The sequence below is a fragment of the Lolium perenne genome, chromosome 4 (genome assembly GCF_019359855.2).
Source record: "Lolium perenne isolate Kyuss_39 chromosome 4, Kyuss_2.0, whole genome shotgun sequence".
Lineage (NCBI taxonomy): Eukaryota > Viridiplantae > Streptophyta > Magnoliopsida > Poales > Poaceae > Lolium > Lolium perenne.
Genome location: NC_067247.2, coordinates 145,467,665 through 145,481,037, shown reverse-complemented (window position 1 = coordinate 145,481,037; position 13,373 = coordinate 145,467,665). Strand labels below are relative to the sequence as shown.

Here is a 13,373-nt window from a genome sequence, read left to right as displayed (position 1 = left end):
AAATGGTACAGCAAGACTCACATATGAACGTATTGTAAGCATTAAGACTTTACATCGTCTCCTTGTTGTTCAAACACCTCAACCAGAAAATATCTAGACTTAGAGAGACCAATCATGCAAACCAAATTTTAACAAGCTCTTTGTAGTTCTTCATTAATAGGTGCAAGGTACATGATGCAAGAGCTTAAACATGATCTATATAAGCACAACAATTGCCAACTATCAAATTATTCAAGACATTATACCATTTACCACATGAAGCATTTTCTGTTTCCAACCATATAACAATTAACGAAGAAGTTTCAACCTTCGCTATGAACATTAAAAGCTAAGAACACATGTGTTCATATGAACCAGCGGAGCGTGTCTCTCTCCCACACAAGGATGAACTTATTCAAACAAAACAAAAATAAACAGACGCTCCAAGTAAAGTACATAAGATGTGACCGAATAAAAATATAGTTTCAAGAGAAGAAACCTGATAAATTGTTGATGAAGAAGGGGATGCCTTGGGCATCCCCAAGCTTAGATGCTTGAGTCTTCTTGAAATATGCAGGGATGAACCACAGGGGCATCCCCAAGCTTAGACTCTGCACTCTTCTTGATCATAGTATATCATCCTCCTCTCTTGACCCTTGAAAAACTTCCTCCACACCAAACTCGAAACAAACTCATTAGAGGGTTAGTGCATAATGAAAATTTCACATGTTCAGAGGTGACACAATCATTCTTAACACTTCTGGACATTGCCCAAAGCTTCTGAAAGTTAATGGAACAAAGAAATCCATTCAACATAGCAAAAGAGGCAATGCGAAATAAAAGGCATAATCTGTCAAAACAGAACAGTCCGTAAAGACGAATTTTACAGAGGCACTTAACTTGCTCAGATGAAAATACTCAAATTGAATGAAAGTTGCGTACATATCTGAGGATCACGCACGTAAATTTGCAGATTTTTCTGAGTTACCTACAGAGAACCCTGCCCAAATTCATGACAGACAGAAATCTGTTTCTACGCAGTAATCCAAATCTACTATCAACCTTGCTAGCAAAGACTTTACTTGGCACAACAATGAAATAAAATAAAGATAAGGAGAGGTTGCTACAGTAGTAAAAACTTCCAAGACTCAAATATAAAACAAAAATTGCTGTAGTAAAATAAACACATGGGTTATCTCCCAAGAAGTGCTTTCTTTATAGCCACTAGATGACCCGGTGCGCCCCGGCGCACAGGCAAACAAGACAATACTATAACCATATATTTCATGCTGCTAATGTCTATTTAGTTGTCCAAAAGTTCAGTAGGTCTTTGAGAGCCATAAACCTATATAGGCAATCTTTTTTAAAATAATATAAGTTTTACTCAGCTAATGCATGTTTAGTTCTCCAAGAATTCACTATGTCTTTGAGAAAATAGAACATACATACTGACTAAAAAAAGTGAACATACATGCCATAAATGACCGGTTGTGTGCCGGCGCAAATGGCAAAAGCAAGACATTACTCAAGGCATGTGATTACATTATGGCTATTGAGTTATTTAGACTTAGTGAAAATAACTGCTTGTGTTAATTACGCAATATTGTCCCACCCTTCTCTGTAAGATAATGTGTGATAAGTAAATGAAATATGAAACACCAAATGGAGTTAGGAAAATAATTAGTACTGATACTTGGAGGAACTAAGGTAGTTCACCAACGAAATGAAACACTAAGAATGAATAGTAGGATGGCTCAGATTCAGTTCGTTTGTTAGTGAGATTGTTTATGGAGTAATAATGCACATGAGGAATAGAAATCCTAATCCTTGCAAAAAGCATAGCAGAGATATTATTTTGATTCATTCGGAGCTGCTGCATATAAACTCCAATTTCTACAAAAGGCAAAAAATAATAATGGAATTGAATCAACAAATAATAGCAGCTTGTGTGCCTATAATGTATCAGATAGCCAGCAACTTTGGCCTCGTACAACTTAACTATTTTTCTCTACACCAGAACAACAGTCTCCAAAGATCTCATGCTGTCGATGCTTAACCAGAGTTATCAATAATTGTGGAAAGCGTTTTAAGTGCATGATAGGAACAAAAAATTATCACATATATAAAGTAGTGTTTGGCTTTTGTTATGTACAATCTTACAGTGTTAATTGATAGCATGATCATGCAAATCATCCGTAATCACTACCTCAACAGTTACTGTACTTGTAAAAATATGTTTGTTAATCGAAAACATTGAGGAGGCATATGAACCCAGTTGATCTTCCAAAATCTGGAACTATCAAGTGTGATATTAAATATCATTGGGTTATCTGGACCTGCAAAAATATAACCATAGTAAACAAAAGGATATCAGATTCATTCAAGGACACAATTATTCAACATTGCAGAAAAGAAATACTAAATATATGGAATGTATGAATTTGCCAATCATAGTAACAAAGATAGAAGTACTGGTGAATTAGGAACCGAAAACGATGAATATGAAACAACAATACATAGTAAAGATATATCTGGCATACTGCATTTATCTATAGTAAAATTACCTGGCAAAGGAACACAATTTAACTGACTGCCAGCTGGTAACCTAGGCTGATGGGGCACCAGACTACAAAGAAACCTTTTGGGTTAGACCATATGTATGCTAACTCCCTTCACAAACACTACTGGAAATGCAACGAAACAGATCCATCAAAACAACCAGTTAAAATAATGACATCTCAATTAGTGTGTGGACCGTTCAAATAAGACTTGTTAGTAAATCTTAGATTGTATAACGAAGAGGCAATCTAATTATTTTTCAGTCTGATAGAATAGTTCTTCTCGTTTAAGAGAAAATTTAGTTCAAACAAAAAATAAATCACAATGTGAGAACACATTGTAGAAATATGGAGCATCCAGAATAAAAAGAGAAGAGATAATGAAGAATGGAACCTGTAACTTCGATGTAACCTCACGCGGTAAAAATGTTCCCGGTAGAATGCTGAAAAGCGGAACAATCTCCCTGTTGTCTGATATGACAGTTGTCCGCAATTTACCCAACCAGCAACGGCAATCGAGTTATTTATGTTCCTATAAACATGATAAGAGGGATATTTAAAATATAAAAGGTAACATAATAAATTTTCACAGTGAAAGATAACTCTAGTACTGAATTAAAATATTGCAATAGACGCTGAGAGTAAATTCGCTAGAGATCTTACCATGTTGCCTTATGAAATGAGACTGAAAAAACATTATAAATTATATATATGCAAACCATATTAGTAGATCTTTTCTTTACATTCAAACTGAAGAAGAAAGACCACAGGCCACCGGGTAAGAAAGCAACATTTGATAAAATACATGAAGACTTTCGTGAATGTTGCATGCTATATTAATGAAAAGCTTTTCCATTTTCAAGTTATAGATTGATAGCTTGCATACATTACAGTGTGGAAGCCTTGCAAGAAGTTGTACTGGAAGCTACGTAGTATAAACAAGATAATAATTTAAAATATATTTCGGTGCTTTAATGTATACAATGGTTTAAAACTGAAAGTGCACGAACTAAAAAGTTATCAATATATACATGAAACAGAGAAGTGCTTAGGGATACTTTCAGGACGTGATTTTGAATGGTCGAACTGAATGTTGCGATGGTCTGCTTCCTGTTTATTTTTTAGAGGTGACCTAAAATAATTGTTGAACCATAACTATGAAGGATGCATTTTAAACCATCAGTAATACCATTGGCAGAACACATCCTTTAAAAGGCCAATTCTAATAAAACATACAATTAAAAAGAAATAAACAAGAGATCTGCAACACTGTTAACTGAAATAAAATACCGAGGTCCACCAGGCGGTAACCTGAATGCTAATATATATCAAAGTGAAAGAACATAAATGCAAACAATATTAATGTTAAACAAAGAAGTCATCTATTAGTTTCGTTTGAGCAAGCAAACTCTAAAAAAAGGATGCAAGAAGATCAACTAAAAACAGAGAGAGGAACTCTCACATAGGATCAGATGAAGCAAACATAATTAATTAAAAACTCTGATCATACATTGGAGCATGCACATTTTCCTAGATAAAATGCCTTCAAGCTTCCCCCTCTGTTTATTCCCAGTAAGAAATGTGCAAAACAGCGATAGAAATTCATAAATATAGAGACATAAGAAAAAAGAACCTAAGTGGAAAAGAGAAGATCTCACCTAAGCTAAATGCTTCGCATGCTGTGAGCCATCCTCCAGCAACACGTAGAGAAGCGGTGAATGCCATGGGGCTTGCATGCGGTCAGTGTTGGACCTCAGCCTGCGATATTGGACTCACATCATATTATATTCTTCTTACCGAGGAGAACATGAAAATAAAGCAGTGTTTTTTTGCTAGGCATATTTTTTTCATCCTAACCCTCATATTGTTCATACTGAAGTAGGCATAACAAAATCTAAAGCTAAAAGGTGTCTACTACATTATTCCTAATCAGATTTAAACCTAAATCTGAACCTAAACCTAGCAAACATCTGCACAATAGAAAATGAAATTTAAGCAGCAAACTAAATCCACAAATAACTATTTTAAGTTTATTACATCCGATGAAATGGTATAATAATTTTTTAAATAAAACATTCATTGATTTATTCTCTACTTTCGTTTGCTAAAAGTGGAAGATAGAAAAATCAAGAATTGGTGATGTGGCGAAAGCCTAAATACACATTATAGGACAACCGAAACAAAGCATGTGGCTGCTCCTTAAGGGATAAAAGTAAGGAGCAATAATTTATGAACTGAAGACCTTTGCATGGAGGAGCAGCCACACCAAACTTGCCGCTCCAGCTTCTTATGCGGCAAGCGGTCTCCATGATGTTCCTTCCTAAGCCAAATTTATTTTGGGAAACCAGCAATATCCACTCATAGGATTTCACCATCAGAACAGAATAGCCAATGAACATATCACTGCCAGTGCATACCAATAGATAACATTACAAAGAAACTCTGGATGGCAGTATCATGCAGCAAGAAGTTCACTATTTTTTTCAATGCATAAGAAGCCTAAGCAATCGATTTTATGAACACATATAAATAACTCAGTAAGCATATATGTAACTCTTATGATTGATTAGAGTAGGCATGGCACGCTAATAAGGTTTTCAAGCTTCTGAAACTCCGACTCTCGGTCACTTGAAACTCTGAATTCCACTTTATGATGCATGGTAGAACATTTGTTCGTCTCCAGAATCCGAGACCCAATTATTTAGTTTCTCAGTTGTATAGGTTTAATTCTCCAATACTGCATATCCTTCCTGGTAGTGATTATGGCCACTCTTTGGAGATGTAGGGATGATTCCTGTTATAGCAAGCAAAAAAGTAGTTGATTGGGAGTCCCTTCATGCATAGAAACTAATACATTGTTCTTCTTTTTTGATAAATACAAAAGCTGCATAATATACATCCCAAGCATCACATTTAATCACTGCTGAAGTTTAATGTGGACACGCAGGGAGACGACACCGTCAGAACATTCATTCAATAATAATAGAAAATAATGTGCAAAGGTCAGAACAATAGACAACTTGTTTGGATTCAAGAATAGGTCAGCAAAACACAAAACACGCAGGAAATTATCTCAGCATGCCCCAATGCTTACAATTCATAAAAAGTAGCAGGACTATTCTTTCAAAAAAATACGACATCACACTTTGCCATCAACATGTGTAGTAGATATATTGTTGCTTAGTTTAATAGCCAGCACGTCAGAAAATAGACAACGCATTTATGCGAAGTGCTTAGAATATTCAAACAACAGAAGGGCCAAACTTTCTATCTTTTTATCATACCCATTTAGTTCAGACAGTCCAAGGTTAAGATGAAACAACTCAATTTCTTCTAACATTATCTATATTATCCTCTTTAAGACATAGTACGGGTCTAGGACCGGGAATATGCAGCGATGCAATGAATCGCATAAAACTGCAACTAAGCTATATTTTTTGTTATGCAACTTTCCATTAGTAATAACTAAGTAGCAAGTCTTATTATTTGGATACCTAAGCTATTCTGCAAAATCACTTCTACCATTCATTAAAGATTTGTAGGTTGTATTTTTTTAATAGAATACCACTTGATGTAGCAACTGAAGCTCCACCGAAAGACACAGCCCAACATTGAAATTATTAACTTGTCTCGACTACTTATACATTGCTAGAGTAAATCAAAAAGAAGCAACTACGCCATGTACCGAAAACGGATGCAGGGATCGCGAACACATACATCACGAAACAATGAGCAGATCTATCTCAGTTAAGTTCACAATGTAAAATATTTATTTTTCTACTATGTGTCATACATATGATGTTGATTATATGTAAACAAAACGAACACACGATCCATACAAAGAAACAATGCATAAGCCTAGTCAATGATAGACTGACAATGTATGCCCTCCGGTTATTTATCACTGCAATAATAGAGATTGAAGAACTTCTCAAAACAAATGTAATGGCAAACAACCAAGTCAAATGATTTTAAACAGAGGAGCACCTATTACTATGGTCACATAAGAGAAATCAGAGCCTAAATTGTAGTTGAGCATACATAACCTCTACATTAATTGTGTCCAACACATCATTCAGATAATAACAAAGGAAAGAGATGTCATACATAAAGTGGGATCCACGTCCTCGCCATCGGCCGCTCCACAGGCTGTGGCTTCAGCCGCCCTGAGCTGACGCTCCTTGTCTCTCTTCATCTTGAGATCCCACCTCATGGCACTGTACGCAGAAATAGCCAACCACGAATCAGTCAACAAAAATAGTCAGACACAATATCCTCAACTAAGACAATGATAGCAAGTGATAGGATTTTTACATTCCCTAGATTCAGAATATGAAAACGCCCATAGATTCATTCTGTAAGGAACATGAAATGGCTATTCCATTGATTAGGAAGCCATGAATAACCATGATTCACAATCTAAAAAAAGGATTATGGTTCTACCGCAGATTCACCTGAAAAGTATTGCAACCCATCCATTGGTATGTTGTCTCTCCCAGAAACTGGTTGTTTCTATCGCTTGACGCTCGACCAGAAACATTAAGCCAATGGCATATTCAAAGCATAGAAGTGTAGAAACTATAGTGAAGATTTGAGATATGTATACCTGACACTGAACATGCGCAGCCTCTTTAATTCTTCTTTGGAAGGCTAAAGCTTCAGCAGCATGGCCCAATGGAAATGCAGTGGCTTATGATCAATAGCACAAAGCTGAAGGCTTGCATGTCCATAAAGCTTCAGCAGCATGGCTCACTGGAAATGCAGTAGGTAACAAGAGACTATGAGTGTATAACAGAAGAATATTGTTGATAGCATTGTCACATTCTTCGTGAGTCGGAGAAAATGAACCATTCTTGCCTGGAGACACCAACCCCTGCCGCTGACAACATCACAAGATAGGTGCACACACCATGGATTTTGTTAACTCAATGCTGCACAATAAAACCACACCAAGTAAGCATAAACATATATACACAATTCCTGACCCGTCAGACATTAGACAAACATAAATAAAGTGATATTTCACGATCTGTAACATACAATACCAACTGAAGGCGTGGCAAAGCCTACTTTTAGATATGTGATGGATAATGGAACATCAAGTTCACTATCTCATTCATAGAATCCAAGAATGTAAAAAAGCAATGCTAATTTTGTAAAACGGCTTCCTTATCACATACAGTTAAGTTACTGTCACATCAGACTATTTTTCTTCCTATATTGATTTGAGAAATAGGGCAATCTGCATATGGAGTTAGGGAAATATGCAAGGGGAAGGAAGAGGATAAACATACCTGGAGCAGCGGTCCACGAACTAAATGGTTCTGAGATGATTGAGTCAACTTATTCACCCCATATAATGGTACTGAACATCTCTTCAACCTCAAATAATTTGTCTGGTCAGACCTCCTCTCCTATATCTTCCACCTCCCTGAGATCTAACTGATTTGCAGAGTCCATTTCCAAAAGAACAACTTTTAACCGCATATGAGGAAGATAAACTTTAGTTTATCCTCGATATATAAAGTAAGTCAGGCAATCAAAAATATTGATTTAACATTTTAAATATCATCAGGCTTTAGTACTCCGCCATAAAAGTTCAAATCAGAACTTGATAAGAAACTCATCCACAAACCCAACATACAAAATTCATAAGAATTTCATATTAGCAAATTCCTCTTAGAATACCCTACCAATAATTGGCTGAGCTATCTGAATTTCCTTTTTTGCAACGGAACTATCTGAATTTCAATGTGTTGTCTGATTCTCTCACGTGAAAAACAACTACATGGATTCAATTCTAAACCTGAGTAGTTCATTTATACTTTATATGTGTAACCAACATATTATGTAACCAACTGGTTGACACATCATTGTATCACCAATATAAACAAGTGTACGATTTATTAATGATTTCATGAGATGGATAAAATAAATACAATGAGGACAAGAAAGTGCTAAAGAACTTACCAAAACAGATGCAGCAAACTCCAATCTTTACCATTTTCATTAAGCAACGGTTCCACATAATACCTTGCTTCTCACTCCACTATCATGTGGCTATAAGGAAAAGGAGAAATTACTCCAGGGCATGACAAAATTAGGTCACTTAATCATGCAAAGGGAGATGATATCAGTAAGCATTTCTTACACCTCAATGGCAAGTAACAGCCACCGACCAGCTGACATAGTTTGCAGCGAGAGCTCAAATCCATGTCAGATATGCAAAACGAGCATCAAATCATCATCGGCATCAACAGACATGCCAAATCGATTCAGAATCAAAATATATATGAGATCTAGAGCACATGAGCAAGAGGTGGCTCCAATCTCTCTCGAAGATGAAAGATAACAAATTCTAACAGTAGAACCGTACCTAAAATCAACGAGAGTGGGAGATAAGAGTGAGATAGACAGAGAGGAATAGGAAGAGAAAGAGAGGAGGGAGAAGCAAGATGAGGAACCACCGCCGGAGAAGAAAAATACACGAGGCGGCCTGGGCATCAGCGGCGGCAGAACCGGCGATAGGCTGGCCTTCCCGACCGAATCATATATAGCCTGAGCCGCGGCTGGGTGGATCTAGCGCCGTTAGATCGAGGTGCCTCCATGGAAGAAGGGTCGAAGGCTTACATCGTGGTTGGGTCGTCCTCGCCGGGTGCGGAGGCAGGGGAGGACGAGGCGGGGGAGGCGTCCTTGACCGGAGATCGCAAGCCCCACCGGCTGTGGATGAGCTTCTCAAGGCCACGCGCCGCCACCACTCTCCGCGCCGCCGCCCGCCTTCGTGCGCTCTCCTGCTTTTGGCACGGCGGCGTCCACGACCGGCAGCGACTGTGACCTCCTGGCGCTATACCAGCGGCGGCGCCCTTGTCCGTGCCGTCTCCTGATGCAAGGCACGAGGCGGAGCCGCACACGCTGCTTCTCAGCGCAGGAAGAGGAGCGGTGAGGTCCGCCCCGTTTCATTCCAGCCGCCACCACCGTCGGGCTCCCGCGGAAAGTGAGAAGGGTCTGATTGGGGAGGGGAGAGGAGGCGGGGATTGGAGGAGAGGCCAATCCCGATCTAGGGTTTTCACCGCTCCACCGAACAACCAATGAAACGAGCGACGCGAGGGAGCGCCCGCTGCTGCCTCTGGCTGCCCTCCCGGTCGAAAACAAGGTGAAAGAAGGCGACCTGAGCCAGCCCCGTTCCGTGTCTCTGGCAGGAGGCCCCACGCGCAAGATGGCCCAGCGGTCATGTACCCAGCAGCAAGCAGCAGGTAACAAAAGTAATAACCGGATCGGATGGCTGTGGGTGAAAGTGGGATCTATTTTTCTACTGTTCGGGAGGATCGAACGGCCAACGAAGAGTGCCCCCTCAGGACCATCTGGCTGGGCGGGTAGTCTAGGAACATTTATAGAAGTAATTAAGATGGGCTCAGCAATTTTAATGATGCACTCGCAAGAAATAAGAGTTGAAGCAAAAGAGAGCATCAAGAAGCAAATTCAAAACAAATTTAAGCCTAACCCACTTCCTATGAAAAGGAATCTTGTACACAAATAAATTCATGAAGAACAAAGTGACAAGCGTAGGAAGATAAAACACGAGTAACTTCAAAATTCTCAACATAAAGAGGGGAAACTTAATATTATTAAGATGCATATAACCATGTTTCCCTCTCTCATAATAACTTTCAGTGGCATCATGAACAAACTCAACAATATAAGTATCACATAAAGCATTCTTATTCACATGCATAAAAGTATCATTACTCTCCACATAAGCATAATCAATTTCATTAGTTGTAGTGGGAGCAAATTCAACAAAGTAGCTATCATTATTATTCTCATCATCAAATATAGGAGGCATATTGTAATCATAATTAAACTTATCCTCCATAGTAGGCGGCACCAAAAGACCACTATCATTATAATCATCATAAATAGGAGGCATATCATAATCAACATAAACTTTCTCCTGAATACCCGGAGGACTCTAGAGATCATTTTCATCAAAACCGACCTCCCCAAGCTTAAATTCTTCCATAGCATTATCAACAATGGTGTTCATACTAATAACATTGCTACTAGCATGCAAATAAGATTCCATAGGTTTTTTAATTTTCGCAGCAAACAATTCTATCTCAGGGAAAAGATTAAAAAGCTCACTGTTGCTTTCCATTATGCCTAACTAGTGTAGACAAGAAACAAAAACATGCAATTGCAGGATCTAAAGGAAATAGCTTTGAGCACTTACAACGGCAACAGAAAATAACTTAGTTACCTGGGACCGGAGTGTGAGTGCCTTTTACCTTTTCTCCCCGGCAACGGCGCCAGAAAAGTGCTTGATGTCTACGTGTGCTTCTGTTCCTGTAGACAGTGTTGGGCCTCCAAGAGCAGAGGTTTGTAGAACAGCAGCAAGTTTCCCTTAAGTGGATCACCCAAGGTTTATCGAACTCAGGGAGGAAGAGGTCAAAGATATCCCTCTCAAGCAACCCTGCAATCACGATACAAGAAGTCTCTTGTGTCCCCAACACACCTAATACACTTGTCATATGTATAGGTGCACTAGTTCGGCGAAGAGATAGTGAAATACAAGTGGTAAGAATGAATATGAGCAGTAGTAACGGCGCCAGAAAAGTGCTTGCCAGCGTGCAGTTGATGGTAGTAATATTGCAGGAAGTAAACATGCAGTAGAACAGTAAACAAGCGATGATTGCAGTATTTGGAAACAAGGCCTAGGGATCATACTTTCACTAGTGGACACTCTCAACATTGATCACATAAATAAATAAGTTCTCTTCCTTTGTGCTACATATACTCTTGTTTGATAATGAACACCATTCGTTGCGTAGGGCTACAAGAGCACCTCAATGCCGGAGTTAACAAGCTCCACAACATTCGATATTCATGTTTAAGTAACCTTAGAGCATAATAGATCTTTGCAATCTAAACCGAGTACTAACATAGCATACACACTATCACCTTTACACTATGAAGGGGGAATAGATCACATCAATACTATCATAGTAATAATTAACTCCATAACCTACAAGAGATTATGATCATAACCTACGCCAAGAACAACACGATGCACACACTGTCACCATTACACCGTGAAGGAGGAATAGACTACTTTAATAATATCACAAGAGTAGCACATAGACTAATAGTGATACAAAGCTCATCATATGGATCTCAATCATGCAAAGCAATTCATGAGATCATTGTATTGGGGTACAGAGAGAGAGATTAACCACATAGCTACCGGTAGAGCCCTCAGCCCCGGGGGAGAACTACTCCCTCCTCATCATGGGAGACAGCAGCGGCGATGAAGATGGCGGTGGTGTCAATGGAGGAGCCTTCCGGGGGCACTTCCCCGTCCCGGCGGCGTGCCGGAACAGAGACTCCTGTCCCCCAGATCTTGGCTTCGCGATGGCGGCGGCTCTGGAAGGTTTCTGGTACTGTGGCTTTTCCGTCAATCGGTATCGAAGTTTTAGGTCACGAGGGGTCTTATAGGCGAAGAGGCGGTGTCAGAGGGGCACCAGGGCGCCCTCCCCATAGGCTGGCGTGGCCAGGGGCCTGCCCGCGCGGCCGTGTTGTGTGGGGGCCCTGGGCCTCCTCTCCGTCTCCCCTTCGGTGTTCTGGTCCGTCTCGGTGAATTAAGATGTTTGGTCTTTGTTTCGTCGAATTCCGAGAATATTGCCCGAACAGCCTTTCTGGAACCAAAAACAGCAGAAAACAAGAACTGGCACTTCGGCATCTTGTTAATAGATTAGTTCCGGAAAACGCATAAAAACAAAACGATATAAAGTGTGAACAAAACATGTAGGTATTGTCATAAAACAAGCATGGAACATAAGAAATTATAGATACGTTTGAGACGTATCAAGGTACTAGGCATAGTGCTCATGCTTGATTCTTGTGTTATGGCCATGATGATTGCTTGAGTGCTTATACAATTTGCTAAAACCCTAAACCATGATGGTTGTGATCAAGTAGAACCAAAGAAGAACAAATATAAAGAAAATAAAATAAAAGGGCGAGGCATATGTGGGCTTATGGCCATTTCTCTAATAATGGCCTATGCCCTATTTACTTCACCCCAAATGCTGAAACCCTCCATCAACCATACCAACCTCATTTGAACCCAAAACAATGATCCTTGGGATCAAAGAGAAAGAAAGAAAAAGAATTGAGAAATTGCAAAAACCCTCACATATGGGCCTATGGCCATTTCTGAAAATCTTTAACCTAGGCCATATAAATTGGTGCCAATGGTTTGGAAACTCTTTTAAACTCAAAAGGATCCCTTTTGCATCAAAGAAACCAAAATCAAATCAAAGAAAAACCAAAAACCTAGTTACATGTGATAATGGTCACATGTGACATTTTTAGAAATTTTCAAACAAAACCCACTCAACTCTTTGCACCTCACCCAAGACCTCATCAAGACGAACACTTTTGATGTTGACCACTTTGACCAGATCATTTTCTATTGCTCAAAATAGTCAAGCCAAGATGCCATGTTGAAACAGATTCTAGATTCCCACACTTTTTAGAAATTTCATCAAACCTTTCCAAAATTCAAACTAATGCCCCCCATTGTTACCCAACTTTATATAGAGCACATTCATGAAGAATCTTGGCCAAATTTACACACAAGAGAGACCATTGCTTGTCACATATGAAGTACACATAGGTTAGAACTAGCAAAAGTGCCCATGCGTTGCACCGGAAAAAACTAAACTCCATTGATGATTCACCAAACATTGGATGAAGATTTAGAAATTCAGCGTGTTTTTGAAAAATCTCGTTTGATACTCAAATTTTGGCTCAATATTAATTGACTTGTCTAACCAT

The 13,373-nt window shown here is 39.1% G+C and overlaps 1 long non-coding RNA gene across 2 annotated transcripts; it reads right to left on the bottom strand.

Moving 5' to 3' along the window:
- Positions 1-2,641: 2,641 nt before the first annotated feature.
- Positions 2,642-8,790, bottom strand: LOC127294880 (uncharacterized). Of its 2 annotated transcripts, none has more exons than XR_011742875.1 (8): positions 8,689-8,790; positions 8,508-8,597; positions 7,832-7,979; positions 7,395-7,468; positions 6,992-7,289; positions 6,645-6,754; positions 4,196-4,295; positions 2,642-3,069 (listed from the first exon to the last, which is right to left on the bottom strand). It is a non-coding gene; the product is annotated as an uncharacterized lncRNA (long non-coding RNA). The 2 variants fall into 2 exon arrangements; XR_011742876.1 differs by having other exon boundaries at positions 7,832-7,975.
- Between the last annotated feature and the right edge of the window lie 4,583 nt (positions 8,791-13,373).